This window comes from Salmo trutta, chromosome 1 (genome assembly GCF_901001165.1).
Source record: "Salmo trutta chromosome 1, fSalTru1.1, whole genome shotgun sequence".
In the NCBI taxonomy this organism is placed as follows: Eukaryota; Metazoa; Chordata; class Actinopteri; order Salmoniformes; family Salmonidae; genus Salmo; species Salmo trutta.
The window spans coordinates 3,188,147-3,209,654 of NC_042957.1; positions in this window are offsets into that span (position 1 = coordinate 3,188,147).

A 21,508-nucleotide genomic window follows, 5' to 3' on the forward strand; every position below is an offset into this window, starting at 1 on the left:
TCCTCCAGCATTCCCTGCTGTTTCACTATTCCTCCAGCATTCCCTGCTGTTTCACTGTTCCTACAGCATTCCCCGCTGTTTCACTATTCCTCCAGCATTCCCTGCTGTTTCACTATTCCTCCAGCATTCCCTGCTGTTTCATTGTTCCTCCAGCATTCCCTGCTGTTTCACTATTCCTCCAGCATTCCCCGCTGTTTCACTATTCCTCCAGCATCCCCCGCTGTTTCACTATTCCTCCAGCATTCCCCGCTGTTTCACTATTCCTCCAGCATTCCCCTGCTGCTTCACTATTCCTCCAGCATTCTCTGCTGTTTCACTATTCCTCCAGCATTCCCCTGCTGCTTCACTATTCCTCCAGCATTCCCCCGCTGTTTCACTATTCCTCCAGCATTCCCCGCTGTTTCACTATTCCTCCAGCATTCCCCGCTGCTAGAGAGACACTATCAGTGTTCTGTACTCTACCGCATCCTCTCTCTTTCTCCTCCACACTCTTTCATTCTCTCTCCCTCGCCTTTTTCCGACTCTTTCTTTTAAAGTTTGTTTTACCACGGAGGTATTAGGTTGAACAATAAGCTCATCGGGTACAAATACTTGTCGTAGGGTTTTCCAAAACAGAAACGTTGCCAAGCTTGTGTTCATATTTCTATCGTATTGTTATACTTCCACTCTTGTTGTTGTTGTCCTTTTCTTTTTGTACTCGTTAAAACGCTGCTGATGATGATACTTTGCCTGAATGCACCATATTTTATTTGTGATTTATTTTTTACTCAACACGTTGCAGTGAGTGTTAAACGGTATACTCGTCTTTGCAGTGTGCTGTGAATGAGAATTACTGCAGAGGGAGTACAGGTCAACTGTGCTGGCTACTGGTAGAGCAGTTCAAAACAAAGCCAAAGTCTCCCCTAGCTCCTAGCTCCTAGCTTCTAGCTCCTAGCTCCTAGCTCCTAGCTCCTTGACCTCTAGGACTAGTCAATACAATACAATACAGGTGTGCCATGTTCCCTCCTGAGTCTATAGGAGCTAGCTACTCCTGAGTCTATAGGAGCTAGCTACTCCTGAGTCTATAGGGGCTAGCTACTCCTGAGTCTATAGGAGCTAGCTACTCCTGAGTCTATAGGGGCTAGCTACTCCTGAGTATATAGGAGCTAGCTACTCCTGAGTCTACTGGGGCTAGCTACTCCTGAGTCTATAGGAGCTAGCTACTCCTGAGTCTAGGAGCTAGCTACTCCTGAGTCTACTGGGGCTAGCTACTCCTGAGTCTATAGGAGCTAGCTACTCCTGAGTCTACAGGGGCTAGCTACTCCTGAGTCTACAGGGGCTAGCTACTCCTGAGTCTATAGGGGTTAGCTACTCCTGAGTCTATAGGAGCTAGCTACTCCTGAGTCTATAGGGGCTAGCTACTCCTGAGTCTATAGGAGCTAGCTACTCCTGAGTCTATAGGAGCTAGCTACTCCTGAGTCTATAGGAGCTAGCTACTCCTGAGTCTATAGGAGCTGGCTACTCCTGAGTCTATAGGAGCTAGCTACTCCTGAGTCTATAGGAGCTAACTACTCCTGAGTCTATAGGAGCTGGCTACTCCTGAGTCTATAGGAGCTGGCTACTCCTGAGTCTATAGGAGCTAGCTACTCCTGAGTCTATAGGAGCTGGCTACTCCTGAGTCTATAGGAGCTGGCTACTCCTGAGTCTATAGGAGCTGGCTACTCCTGAGTCTATAGGAGCTAGCTACTCCTGAGTCTATAGGAGCTGGCTACTCCTGAGTCTATAGGAGCTAGCTACTCCTGAGTCTATAGGAGCTGGCTACTCCTGAGTCTATAGGAGCTGGCTACTCCTGAGTCTATAGGAGCTGGCTACTCCTGAGTCTATAGGAGCTAGCTACTCCTGAGTCTATAGGAGCTGGCTACTCCTGAGTCTATGGTCTATAGGAGCTCAACACTAATTTCCAGAGAGGGCTACTGCACAAACAAATGGGAAAAGGTGAATGAATGCATTTAATTTGCCAGTTAGTTCCTTTACTTGACTAGTTGTCTGGGTATAACGTGTGTTTTGACATTGTGTGTCAGTGTGGCATGATAATAGTGTTATTAAGTAAGCATTAGTACTGTACTGACTTAGACATGGGGGGGGGGATACCTACCTGGGCTCTCTCTGACCCCTCTGTGACCTGCTGAGGTTAGAGGTCAGGCAGGGGGGAGAGAGAGAAGGAGACTGACGGGGTGAGAGGGTCTTGCCAGGGGTGGAAAAGAACACGAGGACAGTGTGTGACAGGGAGGGTGTGTGTGTGTGTGTGTGTGTGTGTGTGTGTGTGTGTGTGTGTGTGTGTGTGTGTGTGTGTGTGTGTGTGTGTGTGTGTGTGTGTGTGTGTGTGTGTGTGTGTGTGTGTGTGTGTGTGTTTCTCCCCCAGCCCCGATCACACAGCCCTGTTGTCTTGCCAATGGTTTGGTTCCACCCCTGGTTGCTGCTCTGCCCTTTCACCCCTCCTATGGTGCCGTTCCCATGACGACGTTCACTTTCTGTTCCTGGACGGCTGAACAGAGGGGTTGCCGTGCCAACCTTCACTTCCTGGTTACTAACCAGAGGGGGCAGGGCTGAATGACTGGAGATACTGAAGTGAGGACATGCAATGAGGTGCACTGCCATTACAAGGTGCTGACATATCTGTGTGTAGGGCTATAAGACTACAACCATTCACCATCTTGGTGTGTAGGGCTATAAGACTACAACCATTCACCATCTTGGTGTGTAGGGCTATAAGACTACAACCATTCACCATCTTGGTGTGTAGGGCTATAAGACTACAACCATTCACCATCTTGGTGTGTAGGGCTATAAGACTACAACCATTCACCATCTTGGTGTGTAGGGCTATAAGACTACAACCATTCACCATCTTGGTGTGTGGGGCTATAAGACTACAACCATTCACCATCTTGGTATGTAGGGCTATAAGACTACAACCATTCACCATCTTGGTGTGTAGGGCTATCGGACTACAACCATTCACCATCTTGGTGTGTAGGGCTATAAGACTACAACCATTCACCATCTTGGTATGTAGGGCTATAAGACTACAACCATTCACCATCTTGGTGTGTAGGGCTATAAGACTACAACCATTCACCATCTTGGTATGTAGGGCTATAAGACTACAACCATTCACCATCTTGGTGTGTAGGGCTATAAGACTACAACCATTCACCATCTTGGTATGTAGGGCTATAAGACTACAACCATTCACCATCTTGGTGTGTAGGGCTATCGGACTACAACCATTCACCATCTTGGTGTGTAGGGCTATAAGACTACAACCATTCACCATCTTGGTATGTAGGGCTATAAGACTACAACCATTCACCATCTTGGTGTGTAGGGCTATAAGACTACAACCATTCACCATCTTGGTGTGTAGGGCTATAAGACTACAACCATTCACCATCTTGGTATGTAGGGCTAAGACTAGTGACTGGGTCAGCTCCAGTGAAATGTCAGACTCGGTAATCTCAGTATAATACTGCTTCCTGTCGGTAATCTCAGTATAATTCTCCTTCCTGTCGGTATGCAACTTCTTCTTCTATGTTTTCTGAAAGTCAGTGATCTTTTTGCTTTTATGTTGTCTGAATATAATAGATTGAAGAGTCAAGCTTTTACACCACAGTAAACAAAAACATCAATAAATCAACAAACAAACCAAACCAGGGATTGGTTCCTCAGGACCAATAGGATCATGACCACTGAACCAGCTGACTCAGGGGTCTCTCGACGCAGTCATGGGCTATTTAGTGCACTAGTTTTGACCAGGGCCTATAGGGGTAGTGCACTAGTTTTGACCAGGGCCTATAGGGGTAGTGCACTAGTTTTGACCAGGGCCTATAGGGGTAGTGCACTAGTTTTGACCAGGGCCTATAGGGGTAGTGCACTAGTTTTGACCAGGGCCTATAGGGGTAGTGCACTAGTTTTGACCAGGGCCTATAGGGGTAGTGCACTAGTTTTGACCAGGGCCTATAGGGGTAGTGCACTAGTTTTGACCAGGGCTAAAAGGGGTAGTGAACTACGTAGGGAATAGGGTGCCATTTGGGACGCAAACACGGCATGTCCTCACGGGTCTCCATCCTTCCTCATACTGCAATGCATTCTGGTAAGCTGTTGTCTTCTGGGATAGCGCCAACTGTTTTATTACATTTTTCTCTCACATGTGTGAGGCTGTGTGTTTTGTGTGAGTTGTGTTTTTGTGTGAGTTGGCTGCCTGGTAGACATTGATTCCATGGTGCATCCTTCTTACCCTGTAACAACAACAAAAAACATAGACACTCTCCCTTTAGATATATCTAATATAGGTATAAAGGCGTGTAGGTTAAGGATGTATACTTTAGGGATATGTGACATTGTGTCTTCAGGTCTATATTAACGATATATACTGTAGGGCATGTACATCAAAATCAGGTGAAAGTAAATACACTGTGATTCCCTCTGTATGCCATCATAGCCTGTTGCTACTCAACGCTAGATGGCATGGCTATGTTACCCTTCATTCTATGGTGCTTATATCATCACATTAAACCAGTATAGTTGAATCATTATTTAACTCATACAACTCTTCTAAAGACACATTTCAGAATAGGCTTTAGCTCAGAGGCCAAACGTAGTCTTGTGGCTCGCGAGCATGACACTTGTAATGCCAAGGGTTGTGTGTTCAATTCCCACTGGTGCCACCCAGTACATATAAAATGTATGTACACTTGACGCTTTGGACACTTGATGCTAAATGGCATATATTATTATTATATATTATTATTATATTATATATTATTATTTTATATTATATATTATTATATATTATATATTATTATATTATATTATTATATTATATTATTATATTATATATTATTATATTATATTATTATATTATATATTATATTATTATATTATATATTATTATATAATATTATGTATTGTTATATATTATTATATTATATATTATTATTTTATATTATATATTATTATATTATATATTATATTATATATTATTATATTATATATTATTATATTATATATTATATTATATATTATTATATTATATATTATTATATTATATGATATATTATGATATTATATATTATTATATTATATATTGTTATTTTATATTATTATATTATTATATTACATATTATTATATTATATGATATATTATTATATTATATATTATTATATTATATATTATTATTTTATATTATTATATTATTATATTATATATTATTATATTATATGATATATTATTATATTATTATATTACATTGATCATGAATACACAGTACATGGTCACTAACTTTCACCCAGGTAGAGACTAGCTGAGGAAACATTTAAGACTCCCCAATACGTCGTCCCCCCAGTCCCCGTCCCCCCCAGGGGTTACAAGAGGAAAACAGGTGTTGTTCCTCCAGGTGCTCCTGTCCAACCACGGCAGCCAGCTTCACTAACAACAACTACTACACCAGATATTGTCTTTCTGTATCTTGTGCCCAGTACAATAACCAAGAGTGTGTCCCAAATGGCACCCTGTTCCCTATGTAGTGCACTACAAGGGCCCAGACACTAGTACACTATATAGGCCCTGGTCAAAAGTAGTGCACCGTATATAGGGAATAGGGTGCCTTTTGGGACGCAGGTCCGAGACGACTACACACCAAACAACCTATTTGACATAGGGCCAATAACAACATAAAGAGTGAAACTGGTATAAAATCATCATAATAATAATAACAGTTGTAGTTACTGTGACGATGAAGCTGATTCCATACCAGAACCAGAAGTTGGGTACTTTGTCTGTGAAACTCAATCTTTCGTTCTGAGGAGGACAGACAACAGGGGAAATAAAAGCAAGGTAATATGTGAACATCAGCTGTACCTGAGCCTGGGTCGTACCTGAGCCTGGGTCGTACCTGGGTCGTACCTGAGCCTGGGTCGTACCTGAGCCTGGGTTGTTCCTGGGTCGTACCTGAGCCTGGGTTGTTCCTGGGTTATACCTGAGCCTGGGTCGTACCTGAGCCCGGGTTGTTCCTGAGCTTGGGTTGTTCCTGGGTCGTACCTGAGCCTGGGTCGTACCTGGGTTGTTCCTGGGTCGTACCTGAGCCTGGGTTGTTCCTGGGTTGTTCCTGAGCCTGGGTTGTTCCTGAGCCTGGGTTGTTCCTGAGCCTGGGTTGTTCCTGGGTTGTTCCTGGGCCTGGGTTGTTCCTGGGTTGTACCTGAGCCTGGGTTGTTCCTGGGCCTGGGTTGTTCCTGGGTTGTTCCTGGGCCTGGGTTGTTCCTGGGTTGTACCTGAGCCTGGGTTGTTCCTGGGCCTGGGTTGTTCCTGGGTTGTACCTGAGCCTGGGTTGTTCCTGGGCCTGGGTTGTTCCTGGGTTGTTCCTGGGTTGTTCCTGAGCCTGGGTTGTTCCTGGGTTGTACCTGAGCCTGGGTTGTACCTGAGCCTGGGTTGTACCTGGGTTGTTCCTGGGTTGTTCCTGGGCCTGGGTTGTACCTGAGCCTGGGTTGTTCCTGGGTTGTACCTGAGCCTGGGTTGTACCTGAGCCTGGGTTGTTCCTGGGTTGTTCCAGAGTTGTTCCTGAGCCTGGGTCGTACCTGAGCCTGGGTTGTTCCTGGGTTGTACCTGAGCCTGGGTTATTCCTGGGTTGTTCCTGAGCCTGGGTTGTACCTGGGTTGTACCTGAGCCTGGGTCGTACCTGAGCCTGGGTCGTACCTGAGCCTGGGTTGTACCTGAGCCTGGGTTGTTCCTGAGCCTGGGTCGTTCCTGGGTCATACCTGAGTTGTGTGGGGAGGTTCACCCTTCTTCTTTGTTTGAAGCGAACTGGATCGCTGGTTGGTTGGTTTGGGAATCAGAAGAGAATAGATACTGTAGTGAATGTCCTCAATACCATTATGGGGTTGTAGGGGAGCATCCAAAAGGGCTCCATATTCCCTACATAGTGCACTACTTTAGACCAGAGCCCTATGGGCCCTCTTCAAAAGTAGTGCACTATGTAGAGAATAGGGTGCCATTGGGACACAAACTAGGTGTGTTGGAGACAGCTGGACAGATGACAGCTGGACACAGCTACAATAGAGCTGGATAATGTGGTCTATAGAGATGGATAATGTGGTCTATAGAGATGGATAATGTGGTCTATAGAGATGGATAATGTGGTCTATAGAGATGGATAATGTGACCTATAGAGATGGATAATGTGACCTATAGAGATGGATAATGTGGTCTATAGAGATGGATAATGTGGTCTATAGAGATGGATAATGTGGTCTATAGAGCTGGATAATGTGGTCTATAGAGATGGATAATGTGGTCTATAGAGATGGATAATGTGGTCAATAGAGATGGATAATGTGGTCTATAGAGATGATAATGTGGTCTATAGAGATGGATAATGTGGTCTATAGAGATGGATAATGTGGTCTATGATTGTTATGTACTTTTGTCTATGCCTTCTGATTATTCTAATGTCTTGCCAGATGAATGATTTGTAGTGCCAACACGCTAACCTTTTTCCTGCCTGTAGTTAGTCTTGTGAACAAAACGTCTAGCCAAATGGAAAAATACCTGCACAAAAAGTGGAAGGGGGGAAAAAAAAGACCAGGTTTTAGAGCAACGGCAAATGTTGACGAAGTGTTTCATGGCGGGGTTGAATAGTTCCACATATCTCCATCATCGGATTGGACGATGACGTCATAATAGATTCCAAAAACAGCTCTGTGGAGAAGCGTAAACGCAGACTCTGTGAACACCTCATTCCCTGGTTCTCACGCCATTTTCCCAGCATGCCTAGAGCTCATCGTGAGGTGCCCCCTTGAAAACATATAAGCATGTTAACGCTCTCTCTCTCTCTTCTCTTTCTCTTTCTGTACAATGTCCCCTCTCTCTTTCTTTCTGAAATCTCTGAATGCATTGATGTGTAGCAGGCCATTGATATATTTGTTTCCATTCGGTTTAGTTCTGTGTATTTGTATCATGGCCGTCATCAGTTCTCAATTAGAGCCAAAATGCTCAGATAAAAAAAATAAAAAAGTGCATTTTAGTTTGTTAATAAATGAATAAACCTGGTGCTGAACGCTGATCTAGAGGTGCTACCACCACAGAGACTGCTGAGTCTCTCTGCCTCCCTCCTGCCCACAGGTCTCTCTCTCTCTCAGAGCATGGCCTTGTCCTCCGTCAGTCCCTCCGCCATCTGAGGGACCTGCCTGTCTCCAAAAACACTCAATGCTCGGGAAGAACAAGCAGGCACCTCAACCCCTCACAGTTTACAGTGAAACACAACTCTCTCTCTCTCTCTCTCTCTCTAAACAAGGTGCCACCATTTTAGGATTTCTCAATCAATCTGCACAAAACAACTACAACAAACAGCTGTCTTAAGTTAATGTAATGTTTTATTATCATAATGTTTTTTTTTAAGCTTTCATTTCAATTGTAAATGATCCAATCTGCACTAGGATGATTTATTTTTGCTTTGAGAGGTTAAAACAATTAAACAAACAAGAAACAAAATGCATAATTTTTTTGGGGGGGCAAGCACCCAGGCCAGAGGCATAAAGCTCTTCTGATCAAAGGAATGTGTGGAAAAGTATAGAAGGTGATTACTGTGTTGTATTACTCCTGTCATCTCTGTGTCCTAATCCTGTACGTATCTATTTCTGTTGTTACTGTAGAATTGGTTGTAATATTTTGTTTAAAAAGATGGATTTTAATATTCCAATCAAGGCGACTAAGGTTATCAATTAAGGTATAAATTGCTGCTGATTTTATGACATTTATTATCGATGCTATTGGGGAATATTGGTTAGTTAAATATTGATTCAATTTTTTTTTTTTTTTTTTTTTTAGATTGTGCTAGATTGTTAAAGGGCGACTGCACTTCCTGATTTGTCCTCTTTTAGCTTTGGTTGATTAAGAAGTGCTAACGGGCACGACTGAATTCAAACGTGAGTTGGTTTTGAGGTGTGTGTCTCTTATGTGTGTTCGCAAATAGGAAGAGTTAGCCAAATTATTTCGCAATTTAGCTTCAGCAGGCTGGTGTGCGACAGTGGCAAAATTGGTTTGACTTTGGATAGGTTCTCTGGGGATAGTTAGGGAACCGTCAATAAACACAATGTAAAATGGAACAATATTTTAGTTTTCTCATCAAATGCTTTCAATATTTGTATATGAATTACAAAACTGTAGAGCTGATTGGAGCTTTTTAAGTCATCGAAATTTGGAGCTATTGACTTAAAAAAATAAAAAATTGTCCCATGTACATTGTGTAATTTACTGATGGTCTCTAACTAGCTCCATAGCGATATCGAATGTCAAACTGAATTGGCCATGGGCATTATGATCGGGTCCAATGCAGCTGTCCTCCAAATTGAGGATTACTTGGGTGCTGCCATACTGTGGGTATGTGGGCAGGATTCAAATAAACCTAACCCACAGAAAACGTTTATAGTAGCCATCATTCAGTGGCATACCATTGTGTTCGAACGTATCGCACATTTCTGTTTTTGGACGAGACTTTATGACTGAAATCACACTAGAATAAATGATTTTGACTCATATTAACGCCATATAGGGCCGTTTTTTAAAATGAGAAGTAGTTTTTTCGGGGCAGTCGCTCTTTAATATATGTTCACAATTTTATTAGGATACGCCTATATCATTTGTCTAGGGGTATTCAAAAAGGTTGGAACAATGTCAGTTATAAAAACCCTTTGCTACAATCCTAGCAGAATTATTATGAAAAATAAAATGAAACAACTCATGTTGAGATGATACAGAATGATTTATTTGTTAAATATGTTTAAAAAAAAAAAAAAAGGTAGTAAATTGTTTCCTATAATCCCCGTTCTTTTGAAAAATAAAAAACGGATGTCCACTAAGCTCTTATTATTGTGGGAATAATATGAATATTCTGAAACACATGGTGCTAAAAGTCCAATTGGTGTGTGTTCTGGGTTTTAGATTTAAAAATATATATATATAAAATATTATGCTGAGAAATGTCATGTCAAAAGCCTTACTGTAGATCAGACTGTTTCATCATCCCAGAAGAGAAAATAAATATAGTCTTTGAAAGTGAAAAGAAATATACCAGATGATATTGTATACTGTATTCACCTTTTGACAGATCAAACATGTATATGTACTGATGTGTGTGGTGTATGATATAAAACAGTAATGATAGTTTTTCCCTGTTTATTAAAGAGATATTACTAAAGTTGTTCTCACTAAGACTTATTATTATCACACAGTTTGTTTTTAAATGTTGGAAATTATGTCAGAATTCGCATCTGAAATGGCACCCTATCCCCTATCTATATAGTGCACTACTTCTGACCAGAGCCCTATGGAGCCCTATTCCCTATATAGTGCACTACTATAGACCAGAGCCCTATAGCACCCTATTCCCTATATAGTGCACTACTTCTGACCAGAGCCCTATAGCACCCTATTCCCTATATAGTGCACTACTATAGACCAGAGCCCTATAGCACCCTATTCCCTAATATATATAGTGCACTACTTTAGACCAGAGCCCTATAGCACCCTATTCCCTATATAGTGCACTACTTCTGACCAGAGCCCTATGGCACCCTATTCCCTATACAGTGTACTGGGCCCACATGGCTCTGGTTAGAAGTAGTGCACTATATAGGGAATAAGGTGCCATTTGGAAGGCATCCAGAGATATAGATGTTAGACAGGAGATACAGTGATGTGACAAACGCCCAGAAAGAGGTGATCAGTCACATATGGGCTTTACTTGAAATATTGGTATAGTGGTATAATGCCTGGCTACTGTATCTAAAGTGAAGTAGTGACATCAAGCCTCATTATAGGCTACCCTCTGTGCTGTTATGGAAAACCATATCTGATTATTATAAGCTATTTCTGTTTCAATAAATATATATTTATATTTATATAATTAAAAACTGAATTTGTGTATTTCACATATGATTGCCTACATTGACAGGCACTGGCAATTCATAAAACAAAACAACAAGAGACAAATAATAATACACATTATAAATATACAGCCGTTTTTAAGGAGGGTTTATAAAACAGGTAGGTGCTGCATCCACTACCATGACAACGTTTCATTGGTACCACCTGGTGGCTGCTTTGGCACGCTTCCGTTTCAGGGGATGGAGAAATCGCCAACTGGATTATGAATTGTCAAAAACAAATTAGTAAATATTTTATTACAACAGTTAGATTAGATAAATACATGTATCATCTATTGGGTCGTCGTGAATTATAAATCGTTTTTTCTTTGATTTGCAATTGCTACAGATATTTCACACAATTTGTTCAGGAACCTTTAATCTTCAGATTTACATCCACTGGGCACTTGTTTTTGTAATCGCACTTCATTCTCGCTCTACAAGTAAAATATGTCAAACATTAAACGGAAGCTTCAGTTATAATACGCTAGCGACAAATTGAAATCCATCTTGCGAATGAATTTTTTGATGTAATGTTTAAATAATGCATCTGTTTTGCAAAGATAACAATTGTGAATTTGGATACACTTTCTGATGTAGCGCACATTCAGGTGTAACAGTATAGCTTCCGTCCCTCTCTTCGCCCCAACCTGGGCTCGAACCAGGGACCGAACCAGGGACCCTCTGCACACATCAACAGCAAGGGGAACAACCACTTCATGTCGCAGAGCGAGTGACGTCACTGATTGAAACGCTATTAGCGCGCACCGCCGCTAACTAGCTAGCCATTTCACATCGGTTACACAGGTAGCTAGACCGGTGTGAATCATGCAAATCTATCTACATATTTCTAGATCACGGATTTTTGGAATCCTTCAGAATGAAAGTCCCTCCTGTATACTTTGAAAAATGAATAATTACAGGGAAAATGTGCACAATTATCGATATATTTGATACTAATTATCATACAAAGAATAATTAAAAGTATTTTTTATAAGATATGTAATTTCTTCATTTTTTTCAAGCCTAAATGGTAAACAATATGTTTTGTGTGTGTACTCCTAGCGTTTATTGCACCATACAAAATGACAACTTGTCGTTTTCAAATCAACCCAGTTGACACCCAGAGAACTGCTCCCGAGATGCAATGGATCCCCCCCTTGAACTGTGACACAACATACAGATCATTTTGTACAGCGCAATATGTATGTCCCAATATGAAGAGAAAAAAAAACGATTGGATTTAAATCGATGGGCCGCTCTATAAGGGCCGCCAAATGAGCAGCGATGTTCCTTGGGTTGTACACTGTGGATTTGGTAACTAGAGGTATTCCTGAGTAGAATAGACCCTCCTTTTTCTTTTACTGTGACGCAATGTATGGGAAATTGTGTACTATAGTGCAGTATGTCCAAAATGAAAAAACATACTGAAAATCGTGCAATACGAATGGACTATTTAACAATGGGATTAATATAATATATATATATATAAAGTTGATTATTATAATTATAATAAAATTATGAATATTTATATTACTATTATTATTATTATTAATAGTAGTATTATAAATTGTTTTGTATTACTGTTGTTACCATGATAACTATCTAGTAATCATAACTTTTAAACGCTGTTAACAATAATGTCAATGTTATAATATTATTTTGTATTCCTTTTTTTCATATTATTAAACAAAATTCTAAGTCTGCTAACCTTTCCTCATAAAATGTTACGATTTTCAGATAATTTATTTTGGTCGCTACTTTATTCCGTTACTTCTTGTAGCCTTCTGTCAGGAATGAAAGACAGATGATTGGACGAGCTAAAATGATCTAATATCAGCCTACGCCGTTAGCCGGATAACTAACGTTAGATACCTAGACAGTAGTTTCACTTTGCCATATCTCCAAAATTGTTGTTGTCACGCCTGCCTTCTTCTTCTTCTTCTTCTTCTATGATAATAATGGCGGTCCAGGAAACCAACGGTAAAGGTGCATACTGCCACCTACTGTACTGGTTTGTATGTTCAATCATGGTTTACAACATTTATAAATCCTCCTACCTAACAATTATTTTTTTTTAAAACCTTCTAATATACCCTCCCCCATCCCCAAAATCCCTTCCAACCCTCCCCCGTCCAACCCCGTCCAATGACCCTACACTTCTTCAACATACTTACAACAATATAACAAAACATTGTCCACCGTTTGAGCGACCATACACTCCAGACACAAACTATTCACATGCTGCCAACCACATGTAATAACGAGTTCAATGTACAATGTACCCAAGCGTAATCGAACAAACACTACCTTCTACCTTCATAATCTGACCTTTGACTCTTGGTCCACCGACCTTTCTTTGGAGGGCATATAAATGTGCTCAGAGTCCCTATCTCTTCTGCCACACGTCTATCAAAATATCTCTGATCTTACATTTGGCCTCACCTCTACCTAGTGGAACATTAATATCAATTATATCAAGTTTCAAAGCTCTTTTGGCTAACTGGTCTTCAATTTTAATCCCTTCCACACCTGTATGTGCATGGGACCCAGCAAAATCTCACTACGACACCCAGGTCTCTCAATTCTCCATAATAATGTAAATTCCTCCAATAGTAGGTCACTCCTATTAGATTTACCAGATGATAAACTATTCAATACAGAGAACAGAGAATCAGAGAATCTAAGCATACTATAATTCTAACAGGTTGTACGTCCTCCACCCACTGGAGGGCAACTATTATCGCCAACAGTTCAACTGAGTACACTGACAGTTCATCTGTTAGTCTTCTGCACATCAAATTCAGAAACGTAAACATCTGCTCCTGTGTGCCCCAATATCTGGTTCCTTTGGATCCATCTCTGAAAAGCGGTAAAAAAAAAAAACATTAAAAACTTATACCAATGTAATTGTCAACCAGTTTCCATATATCACTGACTTTCTGACCAATCTTTCCTTTTCTCTACCAAGGTTAGATCAACAACAGGATCTGGGAGTAACCATGGAGGAACATCCCCTATCACCATAGAAAGGGCCAACCTCCAACTCTCTCAAACCACTCTCATCAGCACGCTTTACAACTGTCCATTCTGTCACGTCCTGACCAGTAAAGGGGTTATTTGTTATTGTAGTTTGGTCAGGACGTTGCAGGGGGTATTTGTTTTATGTGGTTCTGGTTGTATTAGTAGTTGGGTGTTTTGTTTATGTATTCCGGTGTTTTTTGGGCACTGTTTTATGTTAGTGTAGTTCTATGTTCTGTCTAGTCTAGTCTATTTCTATGTTTAAGTTTATTGGGGTTGGACCTTCAATTGGAAGCAGCTGGTTATCGTTGCTTCTGATTGAAGGTCCTATAAGTAGGAGTTTGTTTTCATGGGTTTTTTGTGGGAGATTGTGCTGTGTATAGTGTTGTGCCTTACCGGCCTGTTATTAGTTGTTGTGTTTTTGTGTTTGTTTTGGTTTACCTTCTTTGTCCTCAATAAAAAGAAGGTGAGTGCACATATTCCTGCTGTGTTTTGGTCCACTCTACCCTACGACAACCATGACACCAACCAAAACCACTGCCTTGTTTACTGGTATATTCCCAACAATCATCTAGAACAGTAGCAGTGGGATGCTCAACCTCACAGCCTTGCAACCCAATAAGCTAATGATAATTATTTTACGCTGTATATCCAAAGGCATCTCACCTGCCTCCACCAGTAAAACACATACAGATGTTGATTTAAATGCACCAATACATATCCTTAAAGCTATATACTGGATTCTGTCCAGCCTCTGAAGACAAGTCTTTGCCGCTGTTCCATAAACTATACATCGTAAATCAATCGTCGTCCTGATCAGAGCTCTATAAATATCCACCAACGATTGTCTGTCAGCAACCCCATACATAAACAGAGACCGAGCGCACAAGATTCACAACATTTCTGACATGATCTTTCCATGTATATCTCTCATTGAACCATAAACCCATATATTTATGGCTGCAAACTTTCTACTTTTAAACTCGAACAAAACAGAGATGCTTGTTCTAGGTCCCAAGAAACAAAGAGATCTTCTGTTCAATCTGACAATTAATCTGGATGGTTGTACAGTCGTCTCAAATAAAACTGTGAAGGACCTCGGTGTTACTCTGGACCCTGATCTCTCTTTTGAAGAACATATCAAGACTGCTTCAAGGACAGCTTTTTTCCATCTACGTAACATTGCAAAAATCAGAAACTTTCTGTCCAAAAATGACGCAGAAAAATTTATCCATGCTTTTGTTACTTCTAGGCTCGACTACTGCAATGCTCTACTTTCCGGCTACCCGGATAAAGCACTAAACAAACTTCAGTTAGTGCTAAATACGGCTGCTAGAATCCTGACTAGAACCAAAAAATTTGATCATATTACCCCAGTGCTAGCCTCCCTACACTGGCTTCCTGTTAAGGCAAGGGCTGATTTCAAGGTTTTATTGCTAACCTACAAAGCATTACATGGGCTTGCTCCTACCTATCTTTCCGATTTGGTCCTGTCGTACATACCTATACGTACGCTACGGTCACAAGACGCAGGCCTCCTGATTGTCCCTAGAATTTCTAAGCAAACGGCTGGAGGTAGGGCTTTCTCCTATAGAGCTCCATTTCTATGGAATAGTCTGCCTACCCATGTGAGAGACGCAGACTCAGTCTCAACCTTTAAGTCTTTACTGAAGACTTATCTCTTCAGTAGGTCCTATGATTAAGTATAGTCTGGCCCAGGAGTGTGAAGGTGAACGGAAAGGCTGGAGCAACGAACCGCCCTTGCTGTCTCTGCCTTGCCGGTTCCCCTCTTTCCACTGGGATTCTCTGCCTCTAACCCTATTACAGGGGCTGAGTCACTGACTTACTGGTGTTCTTCCATGCCGTCCATGGGAGGGGTGCGTCACTTGAGTGGGTTGAGTCACTGACGTGGTCTTCCTGTCTGGGTTGGCGCCCCCCCCTTGGGTTGTGCCATGGCGGAGATTTTGTGGGCTATACTCGGCCTTGTCTTCGGACGGTAAGTTGGTGGTTGTAGACATCCCTCTAGTGGTGTGGGGGCTGTGCTTTGGCAAAGTGGGTGGGGTTATATCCTGGCTGTTTGGCCCTGTCCGGGGGTATCATCGGATGGGGCCACAGTGTCTTCTGATCCCTCCTGTCTCAGCCTCCAGTATTTATGCTGCAGTAGTTTATGTGCCGGGGGGCTAGGGTCAGTCTGTTTCATCTGGAGTATTTCCTTGTCTTATCCGGTGTCCTGTGTGAATTTAAATATGCTCTCTCTAATTCTCTCTTTCTCTCTTTCTTTCTCTCGGAGGACCTGAGCCCTAGGACCATGCCTCGGGACTACCTGGCATGATGACTCCTTGCTGTCCCCAGTCCACCTGGCCATGCTGCTGCTCCAGTTTCAACTGTTCTGCCTGCGGCTACGGAACCCTGACCTGTTCACCGGACGTGCTTGTTGCACCCTCGACAACTACAATGATTATTATTGTTTGACCATGCTGGTCATTTATGAACATTTTAACATCTTGACCATGTTCTGTTATAATATCCACCCGGCACAGCCAGAAGAGGACTGGCCACCCCTCATAGCCTGGTTCCTCTCTAGGTTTCTTCCTAGGTTTTTGGCCTTTCTAGGGAGTTTTTCCTAGGGAGTTTTTCCTAGCCACCGTGCCTCTTTCACATGCATTGCTTGCTGTTTGGGGTTTTAGGCTGGGTTTCTGTACAGCACTTTGAGATTTCAGCTGATATACGAAGGGCTATATAAATAAATTTGATTTGATTTGATTTGATTTGATACTTACAAACCCTCCCCATAGGCTGTCCATACAGAAACAACTGTATATTAACTTCAAGGAGAACATACAACAAGACTTCGTCGCCACTGACTATTTAAGGGCTCATAAGTACAGTGGGGGGAAAAAGTATTTGATCCCCTGCTGATTTTGTACGTTTTCCCACTTACAAAGAAATGATCAGTCTATAATTTTAATGGTAGGTTTATTTGAACAGTGAGAGACAGAATAACAACAAAAATATCCAGAAAAACGCATGTCAAAAATGTTATAAAATGATTTGCATTTTAATGAGGGAAATAAGTATTTGACCCCTCTGCAAAACATGACTTAGTACTTGGTGGCAAAACCCTTGTTGGCAATCACAGAGGTCAGACGTTTCTTGTAGTTGGCCACCAGGTTTGCACACATCTCAGGAGGGATTTTGTCCTACTCCTCTTTGCAGATCTTCTCCAAGTCATTATGGTTTCGAGACTGACGTTTGGCAACTCGAACCTTCAGCTCCCTCCACAGATTTTCTATGGGATGAAGGTCTGGAGACTGGCTAGGCCACTCCAGGACCTTAATGTGCTTCTTCTTGAGCCAATCCTTTGTTGCCTTGGCCGTGTGTTTTGGGTCATTGTCATGCTGGAATGCCCATCCACGACCCATTTTTAATGCCCTGGCTGAGGGAAGGAGGTTCTCACCCAAGTTTTGACGGTACATGGCCCCGTCCATCGTCCCTGTGATGCGGTGAAGTTGTCCTGTCCCCTTAGCAGAAAAACACCCCCAAATCATAATGTTTCCACCTCAATGTTTGACAGTGGAGATGGTGTTCTTGGGGTCATAGGCAGCATTCCTCCTCCTCCAAACACGGCGAGTTGAGTTGATGTCAAAGAGCTCCATTTTGATCTGATCTGACCACAACACTTTCACCAGTTGTCCTCTGAGTCATTCAGATGTTCATTGGCAAACTTCAGACGGGCATGTATATGTATTCTTGAGCAGGGGGACCTTGCGTGCGCTGCAGGATTTCAGTCCTTCACGGCGTAGTGTGTTACCAATTGTTTTCTTGGTGACTATGGTCCCAGCTGCCTTGAGATCATTGACAAGATCCTCCCGTGTAGTTCTGGGCTGATTCCTCACCGTTCTCATGATCATTGCAACTCCTCGAGGTGAGACCTTGCATGGAGCCCCAGGCCGAGGGATATTGACAGTTCTTTTGTGTTTCTTCCATTTGCGAATAATCGCACCAAATGTTGTCACCTTCTCACCAAGCTGCTTGGCGATGGTCTTGTAGCCCATTCCATCTTTGTGTAGGTCTACAATCTTGTCACTGACATCCTTGGAGAGCTCTTTGGTCTTGGCCATGGTGGAGAGTTTGGAATCTGATTGATTGATTGCTTCTGTGGACAGGTGTCTTTTTTACAGGTAACAAGCTGCGGTTAGGAGCACTCCCTTTAAGAGTGTGCTCCTAGTCTCAGCTCGTTACCTGTATAAAAGACACCTGGGAGCCAGAAATCTTTCTGATTGAGAGGGGGTCAAATACTTATTTCCCTCATTAAAATGCAAATCAATTTATAACATTTCTGACATGCGTTTTTCTGGATATTTTTGTTGTTTTTCTGTCTCTCACTGTTCAAATAAACCTACCATTAAAATTATAGACTGATCCTTTCTTTGTAAGTGGGCAAACGTACAAAATCAGCAGGGGATCAAACACTTTTTTCCCCCACTGTAAGCGTTTTCATGGTAAAATCTACACCAGTTATATTCGGCGCATGTGACAAATAAAATTGTATTTTGATTTGGATGATCGAATGAGGGGATTCTCAACGAATTCGAAAGCTCCTATCACAGCTACCGATTGGTTAATGTCTATTGACCAATCACACTTCTTATAGTAATTATTGTCATGTGGGGTCGGCTTCTGGAGAGGAGCAGTGTACTGAGAGTGGTGGCGATGTCACACCCTGATCTGTTTCACCAATCAGTGTGCTTGTCTCCACCCCCCCTCCAGGTGTCACCCATCTTCCCCATTATCCCCTGTGTATTTATACCTGTGTTCTCCATTTTGTCTGTTGCCAGTTTGTTTTGTTTTGTGAAATCTATCAGCGTTTGTTCCCCTGCTCCTGTCTGTTTCTTGCTCCTGTTTCCTAGTCCTTCCCAGTTTTGACCCTTCTGCCTGCCCCTGAGCCTGAGCCTGCCGTTGTAGACCCTTTGCACCTTCTCTGGATTACTGAGCCCTGCCTGCCTTTGACCTGTCGTTTGCCTGCCCCCCTGTTCTAGTAATAAACGTTTGTTTCTTCGACACTGTCTGCATCTGGGTTATAACTGAAACTTGATAGGAGGTCTGTTTTAAGTATTCGGCGATACAGAATGGCCATTTTGTGTAAGCACCAAGCACTCGCTTGTTAATTAACAGAAGGACCCTTCATCAAGTTTTCCCCAGGAAAAGAGGGTCTGTGTATGAGGGTGAACGTGTGATTGCTTGCTCCCCTCCAGTAACGAAGACGCCGGGTCCCACTGGAAGGGGAGAGGAGACAATAGCAGCAAGATACATTCACCAGCGATATTCCAGTTGCCATGGATACCAAAGTAACCACTGGATCTGGGAGTAGCTGAAGGTTTACATGGTGTCCAGCGAGGCGGACACCATGTAAACAACCACTTCGGGTCTCAGAGCGAGTGACGTCACTGATTGAAACGCTATTAGCGCGCACCACCGCTAACTAACTAGTCATTTCACATCGGTTACACTCACCCCCCTTTTGACCTCCTCCTTTTCCGCAGCAACCAATGATCCGGGTCAACAGCATCAATGCAACAGTATAGCTTCCGTCCCTCTCCTCGCCCCAACCCTGGGCTCGAACCAGGGACCCTCTGCACACATCAACAACTGACCCCCCACGAAGCATCGTTACCCATCGCGCCACAAAAGCCGCGGCCCTTGCAACGCAAGGGGAACAACCACTTCAGGTCTCAGAGCAAGTGACGTCACTGATTGAAACGCTATTAGCGCGCACCACCGCTAACTAACTAGCCATTTCACATCGGTTACATATGGCTGATGGTGTGAGGAGTACTTCAACAGCTGTCTTCATGTTGGCCTGTCCTTGTATGGCTGATAGAGTGAGTACTTCAACAGCTGTCTTCATGTTGGCCTGTCCTTGTATGGCTGATGGTGTGAGGAGTACTTCAACAGCTGTCTTCATGTTGGCCTGTCCTTGTATGGCTGATAGTGTGAGTACTTCAACAGTTGTCTTCATGTTGGCCTGTCCTTGTATGGCTGATAGTGTGAGTACTTCAACAGTTGTCTTTATGTTGGCCTGTCCTTGTATGGCTGATGGTGTGAGGAGTACTTCAACAGTTGTCTTCATGTTGGCCTGTCCTTGTATGGCTGATAGTGTGAGTACTTCAACAGTTGTCTTCATGTTGGCCTGTCCTTGTATGGCTGATGGTGTGAGGAGTACTTCAACAGTTGTCTTCATGTTGGCCTGTCCTTGTATGGCTGATGGTGTGAGGAGTACTTCAACAGTTGTCTTCATGTTGGCCTGTCCTTGTATGGCTGATAGTGTGAGTACTTCAACATAGAGACCCTGGTCTGGTTTTCCAAAGGATCCAAAGACCTTCTTCAAACCACTATCCTTAAGCCCACCAGCGTGTTCCTCCAATTGGAGATCGGTGTCCTGGCTCTTCTTCTCCCACACATCCATCCTTTGGTAGGATTCACGGAGTAACACAGCAATATCGTTAAGGAGAGCAAACAGTGACCCACTCGCTAAGACAATTTCAGTTGTTGTCAGACAAAACCAGATTAAGTACATGTGAATAGCACCATACATGTACTTGATTGTGGGGACTTTGATGATAACAGAGTAGAGAAGCCCTTTATATTTGCCCTGCATGTTGGATGCTCCATCCGTAGCATTGCCAATGCACTTGCTCATGTCAAATTTTAGTTTATCCACGACATCTGTCAACAACTGGACAAAGTACTGTTCAGTGGACGACTCGCACTTCACAACAGCCACGAGCCTCTCACGTACGACGTCTGTCACATATCTCACAATGACAAGAGCACTGGTCTTGAGAAGTTATGTCCTGAGTTGTGTCGATCTGGACAGAGAACATTCCAGCTTGCTCAATTTCACTTGACGTGATCTCTTGGATAACCACTTGACGTGATCTCTTGGATAACCACTTGACGTGATCTCTTGGATAACCACTTGACGTGATCTCTTGGATAACCACTTGACGTGATCTCTTGGATAACCACTTGACGTGATCTCTTGGATAATGCTCTAAATTGTGTGAATGACGGTGTTGACAGTAGTTTCTGAGAGGAGTGTGATTAGAGAACCTCGGCCTCTTGCCCCAGGACTGATGTAGGTTCTTGCTTTTCTCAATGCATTCGGTGAGATGTTCTTTCAAGCAGACGTCCTATTTTCCCAGCAGCATTATCATCTCTAAGAAATGACCGTGATTGATACTGGTGTCCTCTAATGTAGACGCAGACTCAGACTGCATCCCCCTGTAACTGAGCCCCCATCTTGCCAATGACTTTCATCACGTCTACGACACGTTCCAGCACCTGCCTTCTCCTGTGTACCTGCTCTCTGTGGGCAGACACCTGCCTTCTCCTGTGTACCTGCTCTCTGTGGGCAGACACCTGCCTTCTCCTGTGTACCTGCTCTCTGTGGGCAGACACCTGCCTTCTCCTGCGTACCTGCTCTCTGTGGGCAGACACCTGCCTTCTCCTGTGTACCTGCTCTCTGTGG